The following is a 26,434-nucleotide window of genomic DNA, read 5'->3' as shown; positions in this document are numbered from 1 at the left end:
AAAGCATACGTAGCATAATATATATAAACTTAAACACACAGAATGAATAGTCTAACCTAAATATGTCACATATTAGCATGCAACACATTATAAAGCCTATGTTCTAAGGCATAAACATGATTGAATGAATCTAGAATTGTAGCACAAGTAAGGAAAAGAACTTCCCTAAATTTCTTTGTCTTATAATGGTAATAGGTCCCAATGGTAAGATCTCCAGATCAGTTTCCTTGATTGGCATGGATGTGCTCACATCATCCCCCTTCTTGAAAAGGATTTGTCCTCAAATCTACAGAATCTTCATAAGGGGTTAAATTAGAAACATTAAATGAGGCACTCACATTATATTCTCCCGGCAAGTCTGTTGGCATTGCCATTCACTTTCTCCAACACCTGAAAAGGACCATCTCCCCGCGATAATAGCTTGGAGTGCCTTTGGGCTGGAATTCATTCCTTTCGAAAATGAACCCAAACCCAATCTCCAACATCAAAGGTGATTCGCTTTCTGCTCTTGTTTGCTTGCTTTTCGTATTACTGAGTCCTTCTTTCTAGGTTTTCCTTAACCTGTTAATGCAACTTTTTCACATATTCTGCTTTCGCTTTACCGTCTCTATTCATCACCTGTTTCTGTGGCAAAGGCAACATATGTAGAGGAGTAGTAGGATTAAAACCATAAACAACCTCAAAAGGTGAGATCTTAGTAGCAGAATGTACAACATGGTTATAAGTAAATTCAACATGTGGCAAACAATCTTCCTAAGTTTTTATGTTCTTTTTAATGATGAACGAAGTAAAGTAGATAAAACTTTGTTAACAAACTTAGTTTTTCCATCAGTCTGGGGATGACGAGTAGTAGAAAAAATAAGTTTTGTACCTAGTTTGCTCCAAAGAGTCCTCCAGAAAAGACTCAAAAACTTTACATCCTTGTTAGAAACAATTTACCTAGGTATACCATGCAAACGCATAATATCTCTAAAGAACAAGTTAGCCACATTAACGGCATCGTCAGTCTTATAGCAGGCAATAAAATGTGCCATCTTTGAGAACCTATCAACCACAACAAATATACTGTCTTTACCTGTCCTAGTTCGAGGCAATCCCAATACAAAGTCCATTGAAATATCAGTCCAAGGGGAATCAGGAATAGGTAAAGGTAAATACATACCATGTGGTGAAACCTTCGATTTGGCTTTCTTACATGTCACATAATGTTCACAGTACCGTTCAACGTCCCTACGCATCTTAGGCCAGAATAGATGCTCCTTCAATGTCTGTAACGTTTTGGTGACTCCAAAATGACCCATCAATCCACCTTCATGTGCTTCATGGATCAGTATATCACACATTCAACCCTGTGGAATGCATAACCTGCTTTCTTTGAAAAGATAACCATCATGCCTATAGAACTTTCCATCTACACCTTTCTCACAAGCATTATACTTATCTCTAAAATCAGGATCATCAGAGAATAACTCACGAATATATGAAAATCCAATCAAATGTGAATCAAGATAACTCAAAAGTGCATATCTGTTTGATAATGCATCAGCAACGACATTATCTTTTCCCTTTTTGTATCGAATGACATAAGGAAAAGATTCTAAGAATTTAACCCATTTAGCATGTCATTTGTTCAATTTATGCTGACCTGTGATATATCATAAAGACTCGTGGTCAGTGTGGATCGTAATCTCCTTAGGCAACAAATAATACTGCCAAGTCTCCAAAGCCCGGATCAGTGCATACATTTCTTTGTCATAGACAAGATAATTTAACATTGCTCCGCTAAGTTTCTCACTAAAATATGCAACGAGCCTTTTTTCCTGTGACAAAACAGCACCTATACCAACCCTAGAAGCATCACATTCAATTTCAAACAATTTATCAAAATCAGGTAATGCTGAAACAGGCGCTTTTGTTAAATAGTCCTTAATTTTCAGAAAGGCGTCCTCTTGTTCTTTACCACATGAGAAGACTGAATTCTTCTTTATAATCCCAGTTAATGGGGTGGTAATAGAACTAAAATGGGGAACAAACTGAAGGTAGAAACTAGCTAAACCATGAAACAATCTAACTTGACTAATCGATGTCGGTCGTGGCCATTCTTGGATTGCCTTAACCTTCTCAGGGTCGACTTCAACACCCTGTGAACTAACAATATAACCAAGAAATGTAAGTCTGATAGTACAAAACACACATTTCTCCATATTTCCAAACAACTTTTCTTCTCACAAAGAATGCAGAACAACTCTCAAATGTTCTACATGATCCTGCAAAGTCTTGCTATAAATTAAAATGTCATCAAAGTATACAACACAAAAATTTCCAATAAAAGATCGCAGAACATGATTCATCAAATGCATAAAAGTACTAGGTGCATTAGTTAAACCCAAAGTCATCACCAACCAGTCGTGCAAACCTAGCTTTGTCTTGAAGGCTGTCTTCCACTCGTCGCCTTCTCTCATGCGAATCTGATGATATCCACTCTTTAGATCAATTTTGGAGAAGATAGTCGCTCCGCATAACTCATCTAGCATGTCATCGAGTCGAGGGATAGGGTTTCAATACTTGATTGTAATTTGATTCACGGCTTGACAATCAACACACATCCTCCACGTTCCATCTTTCTTCGGTACCAACAACACTGGCACAACATATGGACTCAGACTCTCTCGAATGTAACCCTTGTCCAACAACTCAGAAATTTTCCGTTGAAGTTCCTTCGTCTCTTCGGGGTTACTTCTATATGCTTGTCTATTCAGAATCATGGCACCTGGAATAAAGTCAATCTGGTGCTCAATACCACGAAGAGGGGGTAAGCCTTTAGGTGTTTCATCCAGAAACACATCTTCAAATTCCTGCAAAAGGGATGAAATATAAGTAGGCAAATCACTAGGAATCTCAGACAATAAACAATGATTTTTAAACAACAAAATAAGAATAGATTGCTGAGAGGAAAGACATTTCCTGATTTCCTTGCTGCTTGCGTACACATTCATCTTCTTTTTCCCACGAACTTCCTCGATATTCTTTCGCAACCTTACTTGGTCTTCTTACACTTGACTCAGGGTCAAAGGTGCTAAGGTGATCTGCTTTCCTGTATGCATAAAAGAATATATGTTTGTAAAGCCGTCATGCGTCGTCTTCTTGTCAAATTTCCATGGATGACCTAATAGCAAATGGCTTGCAACCATCGAAACGACATCACAGAGTACTTCATCCTTGTATTTTCCAATAGCAAAAGGCACTAAAACTTGCTTAGTCACTTTAATTTCTCCACCGTCATTCAGCCACTGTAATTTGTAAGGATTGGGATGTTTTGTCATCTTCAAACTTAACTTTTCAACCATCACAGAACTAGCAACATTAGTGCAACTACCACCATCGATAATTAAAACACATACCTTATCATTGACAAGGCATCTCGTATGAAAGATGTTTTCTCATTGCTATTTTTCCTGAATCGGTTGAGTATTCAGACTCCTTTTGACAACAAGTGCTTCACCGGTGGCAAACGTCTGCACATTGTCATCATCTTCTTTAACATCCACTAGAGGGGTGTCATGCTCGTCTTCCTCAGACTCAGATTCAATCTCACCACTCTCTAACATTATCATGGTCATTCGATTAGGACATTGGCTAGCAACATGTCCTCGACCAAGGCACTTAAAGCACAGAATTTCTCTCGATCGTTCTTATGCCACCACTGGTAGTTTGCCATGCCCATTATCAGCAACGGGAGGCTTTGGTTTGCTGGATTCACTTGGATCTCGAATCCATAGTGGCGGTTGTGGTGCTTGTTTCCTAGCATCGTTAGGAGTATACAATGGATTTGAAAAAGATTTAAATGGAGTATTACCTCAAGTGGAAGCTTTTCTACGTTGTTGTCGCTCAATATTGATTTCCATATGCACCATGTCATCCAACTCGACATAATGCTGCAATTCAACAAAGTTAGTAATCTCAAAATTCAACCCTGTAAGAAAACGTGCCATAGTAGCCTCTCGATCCTCAACAATGTTGGCTCGCATCATGGACATTTCCATTTTCTTGTATAGTCTTCAACACTCCTACTCCTCTGTTTTAACGTCTGCAACTTCTGGAATAAGTCACGCTGATAATGAGAAGGAACAAATCTCCTTCGTATGATTTGTTTCATTCCATTCCACGTTCTCACTGGACCTTTACAGGTGCGTCTCTGACTGATTAACAATTGATCCCACCAGATCAAAGCGTAATCAGTGAATTCCATCGCAGCCAAATGAACCTTCTTCTGTTTTGAGTAATTGTAACACTCGAAAACATGCTCGATTTTGCTTTCCCGAGCGAGATAAGCATCAGGATCTGTTTATCCCTGAAAAGATGGAATGGCAACTTTAATGTTAGACAAATTATCATCATGTTACGCACGACCCCTCAGATTTTGTCTCGGAGGCTGATCAACTTCATTTTCGTCACGGTCCTCTTCATGGACAGATTGGGAACCACCCCCATCTAATCTATCCATTCGAGACTGTAAAGGCTCCAATTCTAGTCTTAAAAGACGCTGAAGTTCACCTGTAATGGCTTGCATTTGCAAGTTTAGTGGCTAGTCATTCGGATTGCTTTCATTCGAACCTGCCATTATAAACACTAGAAACAAACAGAAAGTAATAATATATATTAGTAAAATAACGAAAAGGACCTCACAACAACACACTCAACAAAATTCCTCACAGATCACTCCAGGGAAAGATCGCTCATTAATTGCACTCAACACTCGTGTTTCACTCGGGAGAATGCTTGAATGGCTCTTCTCACACGCTCAGTTTGCCTTTTCCACTCGATCTCTCATAATTCAGTTCTTTAAGGAACTAACTCGATCATTCAGACTTGTTAACTATGTCAAACTTACAAGATAAACAACAAGGATAAAGAAAACAAAGGGTTAAAACGAAAATAGGGCTGAAAGAAGAAAAAATGCAACAGAAAATTCACAACTTACTGCAAAGAAATGCTTACAATGATCCTGTCACCGAAAAAATAAGAACAAGTTGTTTCGATTGATTTCCAAGCATTTCATGGCATAATTGAACATCCTTCTTCATTTCCATGCACCAGCACAAGTTTCTTTTCTTTTTTTATTTTTTTCTTCTTTTTTTTTGAATTTTTGAAACTGATTGTTTGTGTTTTGTTTTTTTTGAACTTTTCTTTTTGACTTTTATTTGTTTACTTGGTATTGTAGTGCAGGACGTGCTAAAATCCAACTTTTGCTCTGATTACCATATGATAAGGGCGTTGCTCAGTGAAAACGACGTTTCTTGTAAGTTACAGATTTAGGATTGAAGCAAACACTTCCCTACAATTATAAACAAGACAAATGGATGTTCTAGGCTTAGGACGGTCTTAGGAACAAGAAAAGAAACAAAGGAAAAACAAAAACGAAAAAAAAAGAAAGGGCTAAAATTTTTGGCAGATTTGAAGCAAGGTTGAAGATGAATTCTTGAAGCTTCATTCATGGCAGCCTTGGACATTCAAAGATGGCAAAATTGATGTAGAATATTGCTAGAAATTTAGAAAAATGAGGAACTCGAAAGAACTCATACAATATGCTGAACGAACCCGAATCGAATCTGTTCTTCTTCAACGGACTTGGACCCTCTAGATAGCAATCTAGGAACCCGAAGTATCAAGTAAAATTGACACACAAAAACAGTTTGATATGCCAAGAAAGTTCGGTAAAAAATCAAAGTTTGAGTGAAAATCTCACAAAGATTATATTTCATTCAAAGTGTCTACCTTCTTACATTGTTTTTACACATATATATGGATAACAAGAGGTGTATGGCCGAATTTCCTTGTGCGGATGAAAATAGAGGATTTAAAATTCAAATTTTAAACTCCTAATAACTTCTAATAACTCCTAAAATGGGTGGCATTGTATAGCAACCTTGTATTTGAAATTTAAAATTCAAACACAAACTACTTGATCTTATCCTTGAAGCCTTGTATTTGAAATTTGAAATTCAAACATAAACTACTTGATCTTATCCTTGAAATTGACGCCAAGTAAGAAAAAGGAAGGGCTGCTCCAATTTGGCCAATAATGTACTCACTCATCCAAGCTGCCACGCAGATGTGTGAATGGCCGGATGCCACTTGGGCTACCACATGTGCACTGGTACACTCCCCGACTTGTAAATCATTATTCAACTACTTCTGGACTTTCCAACTGAAGTTGAGCTAGTAGAGATGAAATTGAGCTGACAGAAACTTAACTGAGCTAGAACGAGTTGGCTACAAGTGGAGTGAGCTGACATGAGCTGGTGTAGTGTACTCTGAGCTAACTTGAGCTGAAGATGAGCTGCATATACACTCTTGAGCTAGTGTCCCTTCAAGTACTTAATCCAAAAGGCATAAACACTTATCAAAGTTTATGTAGACTTAATGTAACATAGTCTAATAAGTTGTAAACAAGTGCACACTTAGTTATTAACACCCAAACAACTTAGAAGCAATACAAACACTATCAAACCAATCCCAAAGCATACGTAGCATAATATATATAAACTTAAACACACAGAATGAATAGTCTAACCTAAATATGTCACATATCAGCATGCAACACATTATAAAGCCTATGTTCTAAGGCATAAACATGATTGAATGAATCTAGAATTGTAGCACAAGTAAGGAAAAGAACTTCCCTAAATTTCTTTGCCTTAGAACGGGTAATAGGTCCGAATGGTAAGATCTCCAGATCAGTTTCCTTGATTAGCATAGATGTGCTCACATCAGAATAAGCTCACTTGTATTCAACTAATGACTAGTTATTTTTCTAGCTAGGTAATTTTTCAATTCAATCTCGATTCTAACCTTTTCCTTCAGCTTGTGACCACACCCCTTAACCAAAGCCATGTTACAACCTTCTAAAAGTTCTTTTTGATTGATGTATCAACTCAATATATAGTGGTGGAGATTTGATTTTCAAGCAAGCCTATGGTAATAACTTTTCATATTAACTAATGAGTGCTTTAATTGATGTCCTTAAACACCTTGAGTGATATAAGTGAATCTTTAGTGAGGATGTTAAACTCTGTGATATTTTGATCAAAGGTAATCACTTAGATGTGGGGAGACACCTATGTTTTCATGATAAAATGCTCAACTTGGAATTTTTGAAACTTTGATGTACTTTTAGTTGAATTTTCAATGTATGAATACTTATGGATTATTTTGAGATATTATTGATAGGGATTATAAATCGAGAAGAATTAATTTTGATTGTGAGTTGAGGATTTTGTTTGAGGACAAGCAAACGTTTAAGTGTGGGGGTATTTGATAAACCGTAATCTATACATATTTTTATCCCATGCTTAGCACATTTACGGATGATTTCTCCTTAGATTTGGTGAATTTGATGCTCCTAATCCTTTAATTTCATGTTTTATACTTAGGTGAGCATAGGAGAATAAAAAGAGCGAGAAACGGGCCGAAAATAGAGAAAATGGACCCACGTGGGAAATCAACATGGCCTGGACTTACTCACACGGGTGTTTCTGTGACAGCCCTAATTTGGCCCTAGTCGGAAAGTGGTTTCGGGATCACAAAACCGAGTCACAAAAATAATTAAATGTTATATTCTATGTTATTTATATGTGAAAGTGCATGTGTGAAAATTTCATGCTTTGATTTTGTCATTTGAGAGTAAAATTATGAAATAGGACCTATGTGAAAATTTCTGAAAATGCTATAGGCTAAATTGTAGTGGCCAAATAATTTGTAGTGCAAAATAGGAGGATTTGCATGTCAAACCCCCATTTTTACATGTAGTGGCAGGCCAAGGTGATGGGTATTAGATAAAATATGCATTTTAGCATTATAATAGCTATAATGGATGGTGGGCATGATAAGCTTTTGTGTAAAATTTTTTATTGAAGTTATGGCTTAGTTGTGGCACAAATTAATATATCATTTATGTGTCATAAAATGTTGGGGAATAAGAATAACAAAAAAAAAGATAGAAAGAACAAAGTTTTGTTCATTCTTGGTTCTTCATAGCCGAAAATAGGAGAGCAAGAGGGGGGAGATCTCTTGAATATTCGGTCACTTGGGGAAGAAAAATCCAAGGTAAGTTCATGGTACTTTGCTTCTATTTTGATGTTCATGGGTTCTTCTTGATTCTACCTTAACTCATGAAGCATATTTTGGTTTTTGGTTGTCTTGTGAGCATTTGATCATGAATTTAAAATGAAAGAAATGGTTGTTGTTTCGTGTTCTTATGATGAAAAATGGAAGATAGGTGAAGTTGAGCCAAAACAAATGAGCATGCATGTGCCTTAGATGCTAAGGGAAAAATCGGCTATCATGTTTGTACTTTAAAATGATGAAATGGAGATTATGCTTAAGTAAAATCATAGATATGTGATGATTGATTGGTGACATACATGTTTAAATAACATGCATGCAAGGTTTGTGTGAAGGAGTGATTTGGTAATAAATCTGCTTAGGACAGCAGCAGTAACGTGACTTTGGAAAATCACCATAAATTGTGGGAGATGAGTTAGAAGCTGAATAAATTATGGGATTAAAGCTTAATGAGTCTAGTTTCTTATAAAAGAAACCGTGTAAGAAAAGGAACTGCCGATAATAAGGTATTTGAAGTGATGTGGGATAGGGTCAGAATGACTTCTAGATCCTCTATTCTATTTTTATAAAATCATTATAAATTGTACAAAAATGGTAATAAGATGAAATTTATATGCTTAGACTCCTTAATTAGTCTAGTTTCAAATTAAATAAACTAGAACATATTTTGAATTCTGTAAAATGATAAATTTGATTCGTAGTGAAGAGTGGTCAGATTAGTCAAACAGCGAAACAAGGGAAACTTTAAGAAAAATCTGGTATTGATTAGCCAAACCAAAAATTCTGAAAATTTTATGGATAGAATATATATGAGTCTATGTTCATGGAAAATTAATGGAAATTGATTTGGAGTTTCGTAGCTCCAGTTATAAATGATTTAGTGACTGTTGCTCAGGAAGACAACTTACAGTGAAATTATGATTATATGGTAAACATTGACAAAAAATTGTTAATGAGTTGCTTATTGATTTCTTATAAGCTTATTATGATCTGTATGTGTGAAAGCCGAATATATATATATTATATTCTGAAAGTGATGCTTGAATAGTCGAATAATGACTAAGTTTAAAATTGTTGAATTTAAGCTCAAGAGCATAGAGGGGCAAATTCGGATAAGGGGAAAAGAGAAAGTAATCGAATAGCCGTTGTAATCGTTCAGCAACATTCAAGGTAAGTTCTTAAGTGTTTAAGCTTGATTCCTTTTTATATGCCTAAGAGTTAAATTAATATGGTAAAGGGAATGTAAATTTTATTTAGTTAATGTGCCGAATATGTAATGATTTAAGGCTATAAGCCGATTATGGCTATTATGCCTAAGTTGAATTGGATTTGGAAATTTGATGCACTAAATGAGTGTTACAATGAGTAAACTATGCCGTATATGTGCTGGTGGAGATATCACGATTGTGATTATTGAATATCTAAAGGAAACCATGATGTGTATACAATTATTATATTTAGTCTGTTGTGGTAGCCGAAGGTGGCTTGGTACTAAAGTGATTAAATGTGAACTTCGATGAGGTAACTGCTAGTGATCGATGATATAAGTTATGCATTATAATATATATTCAGGTTTCAAACCTAGCAGACGTAATGCCAGTGAAATGACATCGGACTTAAAGGTCTAGCAGGCTTATGGCCGGTGATGAAATCAGGTTATTACCTAGCAGGCAAATTGCCGATAAACTATTAAAAGTGTGGTGCTATAAGACTATCGGCTAATGCGATATGTGGATTCGTTCTGTATAGTAAATTATTCAGGTACAAACAACCTAATTAAGTACATGTAAATTAAATGAATTTGATGATTGATGTGAATCGAACGTATAAGAAATGGTTTCATGTTTATGTTCAACTATGAGACCTTGTGTTAAATCGACAATAGAATTTGTTCAAATACATTAAGTTGGTCAGGTATGCGATATGTACTTATGCATGTTAAATCGATTGGAATTGAATCACAAATGTGAATTGAGAAGCATAGGTAAAAATGCCTATATGTGAGTAAGGGTAAAACCATCGTAAATTATCGATAAGGATGGGCTATGTGCGGAACCATCTTATAATTGCTAATTTGAAAGGTTGTGTACGAATCAGTGAGCAATATGTACATATTAGATGAATTGTGACCTTTTGGTTCTACCTGAATTAAGTCGTGCGATAAATAATTTATGTATATGACTTATAGTCGAATGGTCACTATGGGTTAAGTTTGAATAGTGAAATGGATATGTGATATTTACATATGACTTTTGAACCGAAATGTAAATGATGGTGTTCATAAGGAGATTATATTCGAATGTAGCAAATGACTACTAAGGTGATATGTTGAATGAGAGGTATTAAAATATGATTAAATATGCATGATATTCGATGTATATCCGGGTTAAATCCCGCAGGCTTCGTGCTGGTAATATATCCAGGTTAAATCCCGCAGGCTTCGTGCGGTATTATATCCGGGTTAAATCCCGCAGGCTTCTTGCTGGTATTATATCCGGGTTAAATCTTGCAGGCCTAGTGCTGGTATTATATTCGGGCCTTTGAGCCTAGCAGGCTGTAATGCCGGTGAAATGATATGTTATGTGAATTCGGTGTTCCTTGTAAGATAGGGATTTAGCCGAATGTTAAAGATGAAATGATAGTGTATTATATCATGCTTATATGGCCTAATGGCAAGTATAACATGTTGGTAAATATGTAATGTGCTTTTATAATCGAATGATAAGTTTGAAATGAATGTGAGTGAAATGTTATGCATAAGCTATCAAAAGCTAAGTGTGAAAATAAGATGAAAAAAAAGTGTTTGAGATGTATAATTATATACGTTCGAATGATGTTAGTACTTAATTGATATGAATATGTTATATGGAACTTGTTGATTTGATTATTTGGGCCCCGAGCCTAGCAAGCAAAATGCCGGTGATTTGAGAAAAATCTAAGACTAAGGTATCTCATATTAGATTGACAAATGAATACATTCAATACGTTAAGTGGGCTAGGTACACATTATGTACTTATATGTGAGTTTGATTTGCAGTGAATCATAAGTGTGCATTGTGATACATACGTGAATAAATGCTATAACTATATCTATGGTCATGATACACTGGGTTAGGGTGTGAAAGTATGTGAAAGTATTTGATTTAATTATGTTATACGAATTCAGATTAAGTGTGATAAGAATGCTGAACGTGCATTATGTGTTTGTGTGTATTCGGCCAGATGGCAATATACCTAGAATATGGCCTCTTAAGAAATTGAAAAAAACCGAAGTATAATTGCATTTATTTGTTTACATTGCTTAAGACTTACTAAGCTTATGAAAGCTTACTTCGTTGTTACATTCCTCTGTTTTATAGATTGTTGACTTCAGTTACCTGCTCGGGTTGGAGTTTGCCGAAGATATTATCACACTGTCGAGCTCACGCTATTGGTGTAAGTAAATCCTAGTATTTCGAGTCTATGGCATGTATAGGGTTTTAATGTTGAGTATGTGATATTATAATTTAGCCAAAGGTGTTGGCTAGTGATGTTTTAGGCCTCGTAAGCCCATATATGGGACAGATTGCATATGAAAAGAAAAGTTTTAAATTGATTGAAATTTTTTGGCACAGTTTTTGTGTGATTAACTGAGTTTAAGTCGGGTAACACCTCGAACCCTATTTCGGTTAGGGATACGAGCGAGGGGTGTTACAGTTTCACACGGCCGTGTCCATTTCGCAGGTTCGAAGCATGACTTACACGGGTAGACTACACGGCCGTGCCTATTCAACAGCCTTGACCACAGGCTGGAGTAATCGTACGCTGGCGTGTCCCTGCCGAGCCCAAGTTTAGTCTTATTCGAAAAAAGCTAGTTTTTAGTGTTCTTAGGCATTCAATAGCCTATTTAAGCACCTGAGGAGGCACTTAGATGGAGACGCAGAGTAGGAAGAAAAGAATTACTCAAGGAAGGCTGATTGATCCATCTCAGAAGTCGGATTCATCATCAATACTGAAGATCTCCCTTCAAGTTCCTTCAGGAGTTTTGGGTTTTCTTATGTTTTGTTATCTTTATGCTTTTGATAATTTTCCTTTTATAATCATGAACTAAACCCCTTAAATACCTAAGGGGAATGAAACCTAAGATAGATATTGTTATTATTATCTGAATTGTATGATAAATATTTGAATTGTTCTTAATTATGTTTTCTTAATTCTTTGTTTTAATATTCTAGGATATTGATTCAAGTTAATGCTCTTATTTAGGGGAGAAATAGACCCTGTCTAAGAGTAAAATTTTTATAATTGAGCGGAGTTGATTGCATGCCTAGAGATAGGGTGACAAGATTTTACCGGATTAGGGTGAAACCTAATAAGGGAATCCATAGATCGAGTTAATGCAATTCTAGAGCATTAATTAGAAAGAGATTTCAATCATTCAACCTAGGGTTAGACGTTTTTATTCTCGAGAGAGATAATAATATAACTTAGGGATTTCTATGGATCGTCAAATGAATAAATCGTCTGATTCAGAGTCAAATAACAAGTGAAGTCTAGGTGGATTTTTCCTTATGTATTGTCTTAATCAATCAAATTTTCCCAAAAGTATTTTTCCAAATTTTCTTTTTGTGCATTCTTAGTTTAGTAATTAGTTTAGATAACCAAACCTCATAATTTTTAGGCTAGATAATAAAATGGAAGTAAATACTAGTACTCGTGGTTCCTTTGGGTTCAACAATCCGGTCTTGCTGAACTATACTACTATTCGATAGGTACACTTGCCTTAATCGTGATAATAAGTTAGTTTCAAGAACGATTCATGCATAAATCTTTAAAAACCTGTCGCGAGTATCACGTATCACTCGACCATAGATCTCTCGCCCTGAACTAGATTTATAAGCTTGTGTCGGTGAGTCTCTACGTAACTCGCCCCCCACATACTTACTTTGTAAAGCATTCTTAAAGTAGTCCCAATTAATCTATTCCAGCTGAGCACCTTACTTAATTGTCAGCAACAAGTGATAGGCTTCTTTTCGGAGCAAAGATACAACACCCCTTAGTTTCTGAACGGGAGTGCAGTTGATTTTAGTCATAAATCGCTCAGTGGCCTCTAGCTAATACCCGACCATGGTAGGGAAAACTTCAATGACACCCTTGAATAACTCAGCACCGTTTGATCAGAGTCGCTTAGTAACTAACCCTCGGGATAGTCTAGGATAGTGTATTGTCCCTAGTTGTTAGGGTCTAGGACCCAGTCTCAACAGTAGAAGCATCAACACTCTCACTGGTCTCAAGATTGAGCAAGCTATCCATAGATGATGACTCTGCTTGAGCTCCTCCTCAGCGTCCATGACTAACGTAGAAACTCATAATATCAGTTTATCTACAATATCAGAAGTGCACAGATCAATTTAGAGTCTTTATCACATTTTTCATGCTAGTTCATATTAAAATATTTAACAAGACAATAGCTTCAATTCTATATTATCTCAACTAATCACAATAATTGAACAAAAATACTTATAGGTTTAGTGTCGAAGACTCAGTCTTTTATAAAATTGATTTTGAAGATTACACATTTCAACAACATACACAAAATAGAAGCCCAAAACACAGCCCAAGTGTTGCAAACCTAGCTTTGGTACCACTAAATGTAACACCCCATGCCCGGCCTAGATGACAAGACCAAGTTTGGAGAGTCACATTGAACATTTCTCAAACATAACTTTCAAAACTTAACTTTTAAAATCTTTTAGAGTTTGTCACAAAGAATTTAAAAGAAAACATAACAAGTAGTTTGAGGTTTATTATCTTACAAAGTTGAAAATACGTAAATTAACTATTAATACTAGTAATACTAAATGTCTTAAACAGCATGGCCGAGCTTCTGATCTGCCAACCTCCTCAAGACTATAGGTTACCTGTAATTTATTCAAAAACAATATGAATTAATACTATAATTGTAATAGCCCGTTTTTGGGTCAAATTAGAACAGTGGTTTTGGGACCACAAATCTGAGGTTAAAATATTATTTTATTAATTTATTAAAGTTTACAGCATGATGGAATTATTATGTGAAATTTTCGTAAATAAATTTTACTGTTCGGATGTTTAATTCGGTAAAAAGGACTAAATCGCTTAAATTGTAAAATACATGTTATATTAGTTAAAGTATTAAATAGCTATGGATCATTAAAGTAAAAGTCCTTATGTTGTAATTAAACCATAATTAAGTTGAATGGACATTAATGGGCATAATATAATGAATTTTGGTGGTTTTTAATTAAGGGTATAATGGTAAATTGGTTATTAACATATAATAAATAAAACAAAGCCATGTATCATCTTTTATTTCTCCATCTTCAATTGATTCTAGGGCTTGAGAAGCCATTTCTATTCTTCTTTATTCGGCCATGTTAAATTTATGCAATTAGGTACATGTTGTGTTCTGTTTTTAATGATTTTTAGGTTTTTGATATCGTTGCTTCGTATTCTAGCTAGCCCGTACCTAGATTTTGAAATTTTTAAAGATTTTTCATGTTTCCATTGTTGAATGTTTGAGTAATTGGATGTTTGATGATGGATTTTGAATATTTGTTAATAGTTAAACTAGTTTTGTAAAGTAATTTTTGAAAAAAATACAAAATAGGGATTAAATTCTGAAAATATAAAATAAGGTGGTTAAAAGTGTGAAATAATGAAAGATATGGCTGCTAGGGGTCCCTATGAAAGTCGGCTAAGCATGGATAGTACTAAATTTCATGAATTTGCAATTTTATGTGAAAACGACTAAATTGTAAATAATATGAAAGTATAGAGGCAAATGTGTAAAATTGCCAAAATATGAATTATGGACTAAATTGAATAGATTGAATGTTAAATGTACTGAATTTGATACTATATAGATCAAGATAAGCCGAGATCAAGTTTAGATCAGGGAAAAGAGAAACTTGATGAATAACCGATAGTTTTTATTCGAATGATACGAGGTAAGTTCGTATAATTAGAATTGAACTTTTAGATACTTGTAATTATTTGAAATGAATGCATATAATTGAATAATTGATATAATTAAAATATGAATGCCTTATCGATATGATCTATTTGTTACCGAGCCTTGTTTGAACCGTATGAATTCGTAGGATACGAGTGACATGTCACTAGGGTTACCATTTTGGTTGATCTCCTGCATTTGTTATGGACTCACCACAGCTCGTATGAGCTTACTGATATACCAGCTTGTAAGAGCTTACTATTCTCAGCTAGTATGAGCTTACTGTTCAGCTCGTATGAGCTTACTGTTCAGCTCGTCAGAGCTTATCGTTTCAGCTTAATAGTGCTTATTATTAATCAACTCAGGAGGAGCTTACCGTTCATAGTTCGAAAGAGTAGAAATGATAAGGAATTGATGGATTACTGATCTATATGTACTGTGTATCACCCAAGTATCGCTCAAGATTCTAATAAGTTCAACAGGCATAAATTTTGTGATATGGTAAAGTACTATTGATACGAATGAATTACTGTTTATACGATTGAAAGTAAAATGTTACAAATGATGTCAATGATGTATGTGAATTTCTATATATATGTTGAGTATTGACTTGAGGTAATGGATGATCTCATGTATTTATAAGACTAACCTATTGATGAACGCTTGTGTTAGACATTTGGAAATTGTAATGAGTTTACCTTATTTATTTAACTTGATTTGGTATAAATGGTAAGTTTAATTCTGAATTATATGAGCTTACTAAGCTATAAAGCTTACTCTGTTTCTTTTCCTATGTTTTATAGAGGTTCGTTATCTCACTCATTTTGGACAAGTCGGAGTTTCACATCACACTATCCAATTGTCGATAGGTACTTTTGAATTTGTAGATAATTATAAATATGGCATGTATAGGCTAGTTTTAAGTATGATAAATATGGTTACTTGGGATCATGATTTTGGTATATGTTGTGTATAAGTTAAGCCTTGTGATTTGGCTAAATTTGATAGTATGTTTTGGTAAGTTTTGACTCTTGGTTGATGGAATGAAAATTATGCAAATGATGTCTTGTTATTTGGTGGGCATATAAATGGAAGATGTATGTTATTTATTAGTAATAAATACTGTGTTGAATTGGTACCAATGTTATGGAATAGTTGCCTTTTGGGTTATAAAATGTTGTTATTTATGCTTGTGTATGTATATGAAACTAGGGTGGCAAAATGGCTTTGCAAATAGCCTATGTGTGTCTCAGCCGTGTGTGACACATGGTAGTACACGGCCATGTGTCCCCTGGTGTTGAAATGGAATTGAAGTCAATATGTTTCACAAGGCCTCACACACGGGCGTGTGACCAGCCATGTGGTACAAGTCAGTATACCCCCCTAAATGGCACACGACCTAGCACACGGGCTTGTGACTTGGCTGTGTTGATAAGTCAGTATACCCTTCATTTTTGGCACGGCCTGGCACACCGGCATGTCCTTGGCCGTGCGATGCAAGTCAGTATGTATGCCCTGTTTCCACGTTGTTTATGACACGGGCGTGTCTACTAGCCGTGTGAGGCACACGGCCTATTCACACGGGCGTGTGACACTTGAAATGTTAAAATTTTTCTAAGTTTCCAAAATTTTCATATGTTATCGATTTAGTCCCAAACCACTTCTAAAGCATGTTTAAGGCCTCGTAGGCCCTAATTAAGGATAATATGATTGTATTCAATGATATTTGTATATGAATGTATGAATGTATGAGATTTGGATATTAAATAATGTGTATTGATCAGTAATACCTCGTAATCCTACTCTGACGATGGATACAAGTTAGGGGTGTTACAACAATAAAGGAACCAATTATATATTCAAATAGAGATATGGATAAACTAGTAGATTTCCAAGTTCAAATGCTAAATCAGGTTCATGAGACAATTTGTTCAATATAACAGATCAAGATAGTTTAGACATATAATAAATCGAATCATTTTTAGATATAGAAGAGATCAAGACAGATGGAATTTTCCTAACCCCATCCACTACACACCACTCTGACCAACCCAACATACCAAAATAGGGTATTTAATACCCATTTAACCCTATACACCACATAGTGTCAGCCTGACACGTTTTAGTAATTACAGACTAGCTGCCATATCAGAATACAAATACCAGTGGTTTAACCACTGTCTCAGAACAAAATACTTTCTCCTTTTCTCATTTCCCACCTAGTACAAATGCATATTTCAAATGACAGCAAATACAAAGTGTAACACCCTACACTCGTGCCCTACGCCGGGTCAAAATATGAGGCATTGCCTAACTTAAACTTATGCATATAGACATTTCCATAACACAAAAACATGGTCAAATTAAAATTTTTCAATTTTATTTATAAACTCCTTAATAAGAGCCTATTAAACCCAAAACATCCATTGGAACCCACTCAGAAACAATCCGAGTCCTTTAAAGAACTCTGAAATTTACTCTTAACACAGGGGCACACGCCTGTGTGACATTTCAACATGGTTGTGCTATTGGCCCGTGTGGCTCACACGGCCTAAGCAATACAGGGACACGCCCGTGTCCTATACCTATGTGGAATTAATTCTAGATGCACACCTACAGGGGTTTTCACACGGCTTGGAACACGCTTGTGTCTCTGGCCTGTGTCCTTCAGACGGCCATGACATGCCCGTGTCCTAGCCCGTGTGTAAAAACTTGGACATTCTGTTTCTAACATCAACAATCCATAAGGGCCACATGGCTAAGGCACACGTCTGTGTGCTAGGTCGTGCCCTTCACACGGCTGAGACATATGGCCATGTCTCTGCTCTTGTGTTTACTACTGATAAACGGTAGTTTATACATATTTTTATCCCATTCTTGGCACATTTTATAGATGAATTTTCTTTAGATTTGGTGAATTCGATGCTCCTAATGCCTTGATTTCATGTTTTATAGTTAGGAGAGCATAGGAGAGTGAAAGGAACGAGAAACGGGCCAAAAACGGAAAAAATGGGCCAACGTACAAAATCAACACGGCCTGGACTTCCTCACACGGGCAGACCATATGACCGTGTCTATTTGGAAAAATCGAAGCACAACTCACACGGGTGGACCACACGCCCGTGCCTATTTAACAGGCTTGACCACGACCTGAAGTAATCGCACACGAGTGTCTAAAACGAACGTGTCCCTATCGAGCCCAATTTGAGTCCAATTCGGAAAAGGCCAATTTTGAGGGTTCTTAGGCATTCCAAAGCCTATAAATACACCCTAAAGGAGGAGGAAAAAAGGGCACAGAGGAGGAAGCAGGAAACTGCTCAAGGAAAGCCGATTGATCCATCTCAGAAGCGGGATTCATCATCAAGACTGAAGATCTCCCCTCAATTTCCCTTCAGGAGTTTTGGGTTTTTCTTTATGTTTTGTATTCATTATGCTTCTGAGATGTTTACCTTTTTAGTTATGAACTAAAACCCCTAAATACCTAAGGGGAATGAAACCTAAGCCAGATCTTGTTATTATTATCTGAATTGTATGATAAATATTTGACTTGTTCTTAATTCTTGTTTTGATATTCCAGGATATTGATTCAAGTTAAGCTCTTATTCAGAGGTGGAATAGACCCTGTCTAAGAGTACATTAGTCATAATTAAGCGGAGTTGGTTGCGCACCTAGAGATAGGGTGACAAGATTTTGCCGAATTAGGGTGAAACCTAATAAGGGGATCCATAGGCCGAGTTAATGTAACCCTAGAACGTTAATTAGAAAGAGATTTCAATTATTCAACCTAGGGTTAGACGTTGTTAGTCTCGAAAGGGATAATAATATAACTTAGGGATTTTTACGGATCAAGTTAAATGAATAAATCGTCCGATTCAAAGTCAAATAACAAGTGAAGTCTAGGTGGATTTTTCCTTAGGTATTGTCTTAATGCAATCGTTTTTCCAAAAGTAATTCCCCAATTCTATTTTCTGTGATTTCTTATTTTAGTTAATTAGTTAGATAAACAAAACCCCTTTTATTTTTTAGGCTAGATAATAAAAAGAAAGTTAATACTAGTACTTTTAGTTCCTTTAGGTTCGATACCGGTCTTGCTAAAGTTATACTAATGTTCGATAGGTGCACTTTCCTTCATTGTGATAATAGTTAGTTTCAAGAATGATTCATTATAAATATTTAAAACCTGTCACAAATATCACGTATCAAGTTTTTGGCTCCGTAGTTGGGGAACTAAGATATTAGGATCACTCGATTTTTATTACTTTAGCCATTTACTTTTACTACAGTTTAAATTTTATTCTAACTTTTATTACTAATTCTTCTTTTTCCCTTTTTATGGCAGGTTTTTATAGTTTATGACTAGAAGAAACCCGTCAGGACCATTACTTTTTGACAGTGAGATCGATCGCATAGTTCGTAGAAACCAAAGAGAAATAAGGGGAAGCTTAAGATACATAGAGAACGAGCAAGAGGACGATATTCAAACCACAACCAAGGAGATGACTGAAAACCAAGAAAATCCGTTGCCTCCTGCAATTGTTGTTAATCAAAATCCTGCTCCACGCACTATGTATGATTATGCTAAAACCAATTTAACAAGAACTGAGTCAAGTATAGTTAGACCTGCTGTAGCTGCAAATAATTTTGAACTGAAACCTAACGCAATTTAAATGATACAACAGTTTGTTCAGTTTGATGGTTTGCAGGATGAGGATCCCAACGCTCAATTGGCAAATTTCCTAAAATTTTACGATACATTTAAAATGAATAGCGTTTCTGATGATGCCATATATCTTCGATTGTTTCCCTTTTCATTAAGGAATAAGGCTAAACAATGGTTGAACTCATTACCATGAGGGTCAATTACTACTTGGGAACAAATGACCGAAAAGTTTTTACTAAAATACTTTTCACCAACTAAAACGGATAAATTACGTAATCATATCTCTTCTTTTGTACAGATGGGTTTAGAAACACTCTACGATGCATGGGAGAGATACAAGGACCTTTTGAGAAGGTGCCCTCACCATGGGTTACCACTTTGGATACAGGTTCAAACATTCCATAATGGCCTAAATCCTTCGACTCGGCAGATGATTGATGCAGCCGCTGGAGGAACTATCAATAACAAGACACCTGAGGCGGCTTACAAATTTATTGAGGAGATGTCACTGACTAACTATTAGTGGCAAGTTATGAGAACAAAGCCGACGAATGTAGCCGCTATTTTCAACCTCGACGTGATTACTATGCTATCCAACCAAGTAGAACTTTTAAATAAAAAGATTGACGGTTTGTGTGGTTCTACTCAAGTTCATCCAGTGATGAGGTGCGATTCGAATGGAGGAGGAGCGTGTACAGAATATCAACCCTTCAACCCTAGCATCGAGGAGGAACAAGTCCAATATATGGGTAACAATAACTCTAGATCCCAAAATAACCCATATAGTAACAATTATAATGCAGGTTGGAGGAACCATCCTAATTTCTCGTGGGGTGGTCAAGGAAATCAAAGGCCATAACATCCTCTGAGTTTTCAACAACCACCTTACCAGTAGGAGAAAAAGCCGAACCTTGAGGAGATGCTAACAAAATTTATATCGGTGTCAGAAACTCATTTTCAGAATATTGAGACAGCGCTTAAGAATCAACAAGCATCGATCCAAGGGCTTGAAACTCAGATTGGATAGCTTGCCAAGTTGATTTCTGAATGACCACAAGGTAGCTTGCCAAGCAACACAGAATCTAACCCAAGGGAGAAACTCAACGCGATTACTAGTCGAGATGAGGAAGGGTTAGTGGCAAGATCAAGGCCAGAACCGATGGTAAGCAAAGGTAAGAATGAGGTAGGCCAAAATGAACAAAAATTGGTAAGTATAGAATATAAACCTCGTGTGCCATACCCTAATGCGACAAGGAAAGACCGCTCAGATGAACAATTTGGTAAATTCCTTAAACTCTTAAAAAAATTACATATTAACTTACCGTTTATTGAAGCTCTATTGCCGATGCCAAACGCAATGAAATTTTTAAAGGAGCTTTTAGCAAATAAGCAGAAGTTGGACGAGGCTTTACATGTGAAGCTAAATGCAGTGTGCTCAGCTATTCTATAGAATAAACTACCCAACAAATTGAAAGATCCAGGGAGTTTTACAATTCCTTGCTTAATTGGTAGTTTAGATGTTAATAATGCATTAGCTGATTTAGGGGCTAGTATTAACCTCATGCCTTACAAAATGTTTAAACAACTAGGTCTTGGGAAACCCAAACAAACTAGGATGAGCATTCAATTAGCAGATAAAACTATAAGATTTCCTAGGGGTATTATTGAAGATTTTCTAGTTAAAATCGATAAATTTGTATTTCCCGTTGACTTCGTTGTTCTAGACATAGAGGAGGATAGCAACACTCCTTTGATTTTAGGAAGGCCCTTTTTAGTGACTGCTAGAACGATTATTGATGTTGGCATAGGTGAGCTCACACTTCGTGTGGGAGACGAAACAATCACCCTTCAAGCTCGCAATTCCGGCAACACATCAAAAATTGAAGGTGATTGTCTAAACCATTCTACTAAAACTGACAATATGGTGCAACCTACTTTGTAGGAAATGAGTTTGAAGGAAGTACATAAGCCATTTTCAAGCAATAGTAGAGGACCCATTCATGAAGAACGAAGGCTACAAATCGAGGAGCTAGATGAATGGCAGACACATAAACCGAGAACACACAATGAACCAAAACTACACCAGAACAAGCTTAATACCTTTTGAAATCAACTTACAGTTGGAGATAAAGTTTTATTAGATGCCGTAGATCCTCACATTGTCACTACCAAACTGAATGAAGAAATCCTTCTTACGGTACTTAGCATTTTTCCCATTCGGTACAGTCGAGGTAAGTCATCCCGAGTTTGGCACTTTTAAGGTAAACAATACCCGCCTAAAACCTTATTTGATGAGATTCATAGCAGGAATAAGGAGTATAAACTACTCGAACCACCATGATCACACACCAGAGAGGTAAATCGAGCTTAGACTATAAATAAGTGCTTCTCCAGAGGCAACCCGAGCACTAACAATATTACTTCCTTTAAATTTTATCTTTTAAAATCTAACATACTAACCAAATTTTTGAACACAGGCTTTTCAGAGGCCGTACACATACCATAGGATTCAACACGATCGTGTGCAAATAGGGAAAAAAAATTTCTTCCCTAACACGGGATGCGGCAAGTAGCCACGGCCGTACGACATGGCTGTGGGCGAAACTGCCAAAATAACACGGGCGTGCAACACGCCCGTGTTTTGAAACTATGGGTAAACCTGTCAATTTAACATGGCGTGCGCTTATATACACGGGCGTGGGAGAAGTGAACGGGATTGACACGACCGTGTAACATGGCCGTGTGTACACCAATGCGCCTAATTTCAAAAATTTCGAAACGCACGGGCTGAGCTTAGAGCACATGGGCGTGCCCCACAGCCATGTGCCCCAATTTCTCTATAAACACCTATTATTTATTTTTTTATTTTTTATTTCCTTTTAATACTATTTCATCCTGAGTTTTTACAATTTTTATTCTTCGGCTATTTCATTACGAGTAATTATGCTTCAATGGTACCTCTTAAAGAGTTCCTGATTTTATCACAGTCAGAAAGAGTATCCTCCTCCATTCTCACTTCGATTATCCTCCAAAACTCCAGTTCAAGAAATTCATTCATCATTCAGGAAGTTTCATTTCTCTCCCTATCTTATGATTATGAATCTATCCTTTTCATTGTATCTATCTTTGTACATTGAGAGTAATGTACACCTTAAGTGTGGGGGGTCTTTTATATTAGAAAAATCCTTGAATTTTGTTTCAATCTCATGTGATCTTCTCATCTCATTATTAGAATGAATTCCAATTAGTCTATAATGTTTATTGATATATCTTGAATTAAAACATAGGCATTTATGCATTGATTGTTTAAACTATAAGACATTAGGGAATCAAGCATGATAAGTTAATTTTTGATGAATTAATAACTTTTAGGTTGTTTCCCCAAGTTTAGGTATTATCTTGAATTGGAATTCACAAAGTTTAAACATCAAAAAGCCATGATTTTTGTGAGATCTTGAGCCTTTAGAGCATCTATTATTTCTTTCATGCTCACTTTCATTATGAGTGTGTCAGTATTGAATTGTTATTCTAGAACTTGCTTGATTATGCATGTCAAGACCACACCATTTGATTTGATATATCAAAATAATAAAGGCACTTAGGTTTAACCCACTCACTCTATAAAAGCCTACCTTCACAATTAACCCTTAGTGAACCCTCTTGAGCCTAACAACCCATTCATTGATTTACCCTCAATATTAACCCATAACTCATTATTGTTGAAATCTTCTAAATTGAAATCCCCTAAATTAATTTGATCCCCATTTTTGTCGAGATTTGAGTTGGAATAGTTGCCTAGCTATGTTTTATTCTATTTTGTATTTGACTTGTTCTTAAAAAACAAAGTGTATGCATATTAGTAGTAATCTTTTGTTTTTAAGCTTAAGTATTTCTGTTGTATGCAAGTGATGATTAAATCATTTTCTAGTTCAGTAATTTTTCAATTCAGTCTCGATTCTAACCTTTTCTTTCAGCTTGTGCCCACACCCCCTCACCAAGCCTCGTTACAACCCTCTAAAGACCTTTTGATTGATGTATCATCTCAATTTATAATGGTGGAGATTTAATTTTCATCCAAGCCTATGGTAGTAACTTTTCATATTGACTGATGAGTGCTAATTTCATTGTCCTTAAACACTTTGAGTGATTTGAGTGAATCTTTAGTGAGGATGTTAGACTCCGTGAGATTTTGAATCGAGGGTAACCACCTAGATAAGGGGAGATACCTATGTTTTCTTGATAAAATGCTCAACTTGAAATGTTTGAAACTTTGATGTTCTTTTAGTTGAATTCTCAATGTATGATTACTATGGATTATTTTGAGATATTATTGATAGAAATTATAAGTTGAGAAGAATTTATTTTGATTATAAGTTGAGGATTTTGCTTGAGGACAAGCAAATGCTTAACTGTGGGGGTATTTGATAAACCGTAATTTATACATATTTTTATCCCATGCTTGAGACAATTTATGGATGATTTTTCCTTAGATTTGGCGATTCAATGCTCCTAATACCTTAAATTCATGTTTTATACGTAGGAGAGCATAGGAGTGTGAAAGGAACGAGAAACAGGCCAAAAACAGAGAAAATGGGCCAACGTACGAAATCAACACGGCCTGGACTTCCTCACACGGGCAGACCACACAGCCGTGTCAATTTGGAAGAACCGAAGCACGACTCACACGGGTGGACCACATGCCCGTGCCTATTTAACAGGCTTGACCACGGCTTGAAGTAATTGCACACGAGTGTGTCCCTGTCGAGCCCAAGTTGAGTCCAATTCGGAAAAGGCCAATTTTGAGGGTTCTTAGGCATTCCAAAGCCTATAAATACACCGTAAAGGAGGAGGAAAAAAGGGCATAGAGGAGGAAGCAGGAAACTGCTCAAGGAAAGCTGATTGATCCATCTCAGAAGCGGGATTCATCATTTAGACTGAAGATCTCCCCTCAATTTCCCTTCAGGAGTTTTGGGTTTTTATTTATGTTTTGAATTCATTATGCTTCTGAGATGTTTACCTTTTTAGTTATGAACTAAAACCCCTAAATACCTAAGGGGAATGAAACCTAAGCCAGATCTTGTTATTATTATCTGAATTGTATGATAAATATTTGACTTGTTCTTAATTATGTGTTCTTAATTCTTGTTTTGATATTCCAGGATATTGATTCAAGTTAAGCTCTTATTCAGAGGAGGAATAGACCCTGTCTAAGAGTACATTTGTCATAATTAAGCGGAGTTGGTTGCGCACCTAGAGGTAGGGTGACAAGATTTTGCCGAATTAGAGTGAAACCTAATAAAGGTATCCATAGACAGAGTTAATACAACCCTAAGGCGTTAATTAGAAAAAGATTTCAATTATTCAACCTAGGGTTAGACGTTGTTAGTCTCAAGAGAGATACTAATATAACTTAGGGATTTTTACGGATCAAGTTAAATGAATAAATCGTCCGATTCAGAGTCAAATAACAAGTGAAGTCTAGGTGGATTTTTCTTTAGGAATTGTCTTAATTCGATCGTTTTTCCAAAAGTAATTCCCCAATTCTATTTTCTGTGATTTCTTAGTTTAGTTAACTAGTTAGATAAACAAAACCCCTTTTATTTTTTAGGCTAGATAATAAAAAGAAAGTTAACTCTAGTACTTTTAGTTCCTTTGGGTTTGATAATCTGGTCTTGCTAAAGCTATACTACTATTCGATAGGTATACTTGCCTTCATCGCGATAGTAGTTAGTTTCAAGCACGATTCATTATAAATATTTAAATCCTGTCATGAATATCACGTATCAACTACCATGCATATTGACTTAGAATTCTTACGTGCAGGGGATAGACGGCCATATCACATGCCCATGTGGTGAACCGTGTGTCACACACGGCCTAGACACGCGCCTGTGTGCCTACCCGTGTGGACAAAATAAGGCTATTTACCAAGCCTTTTTGTCATTCTTGCTTATGTAACCTACACAAAAATCAGTCTATACTAACATAAGGGCACATCACATAGCCTAAATAACCATAATAGACAACATTTCATTTATGCAATTTACTCATCCATGAAAATATCATCTTCTATTTATAAATCAAAATGAGTATTGACCATCATCCATGGCCTTATACAAAATGAGTATCATATTCATCATATGAGCCAACACATTATGGCTAACAAAAAAAACACTAAACAAAGACTTGAGTCCTTATACATGCCAAAAAACAAAACAATGAAACTAGCTATACCAAGGTCTTGAGTGATAGTGTGATCGAAGCTTTTGATGTCACTGAATCCTCGATGCTAGCTTGGTAGAACTATAAGGAAAAAAAAGAAAGGAGGGTAAGCATGGGAGCTTAGTAAGTACATATATGCTAATAAAGTGTAATTATAAGAAAATCATATCCATCCAATGGTAGCTTGTTATGCATAAAAGATATAAATCACTTAATGTCTCTATCTTACTCTTCTTTTCATTCATGTATACTTAATACACTTAGTTCTTTACTCAGGTACTAACCATGAGTTCGATATACATACCTTATCAAAGTATTCACCAACTAAATCTTCGGGTTACCCGTTGAACTCTCGAAATACATATGGATACGCGAGGAATTTGTGTCTAAATGCTATATAAGAAATCAGGGCTACCTCGTGCTATGAAATGCTCACATTTGAGCTACTCGCTGAC

General features: G+C 36.0%; 1 non-coding gene across 1 annotated transcript; it reads right to left on the bottom strand.

The window, feature by feature from the left end:
• Positions 1–20,022: 20,022 nt before the first annotated feature.
• On the bottom strand, positions 20,023–20,129 carry LOC121229890 (small nucleolar RNA R71). The gene has a single exon (XR_005927844.1). It is a non-coding gene; the product is annotated as a small nucleolar RNA R71 (small nucleolar RNA).
• Positions 20,130–26,434: the final 6,305 nt, after the last annotated feature.

This window comes from Gossypium hirsutum, chromosome A05 (assembly GCF_007990345.1).
Source record: "Gossypium hirsutum isolate 1008001.06 chromosome A05, Gossypium_hirsutum_v2.1, whole genome shotgun sequence".
Lineage (NCBI taxonomy): Eukaryota > Viridiplantae > Streptophyta > Magnoliopsida > Malvales > Malvaceae > Gossypium > Gossypium hirsutum.
The sequence above is the reverse complement of the archived record's forward strand: the minus strand, read 5'-3'. Positions and strand labels throughout refer to the sequence as shown.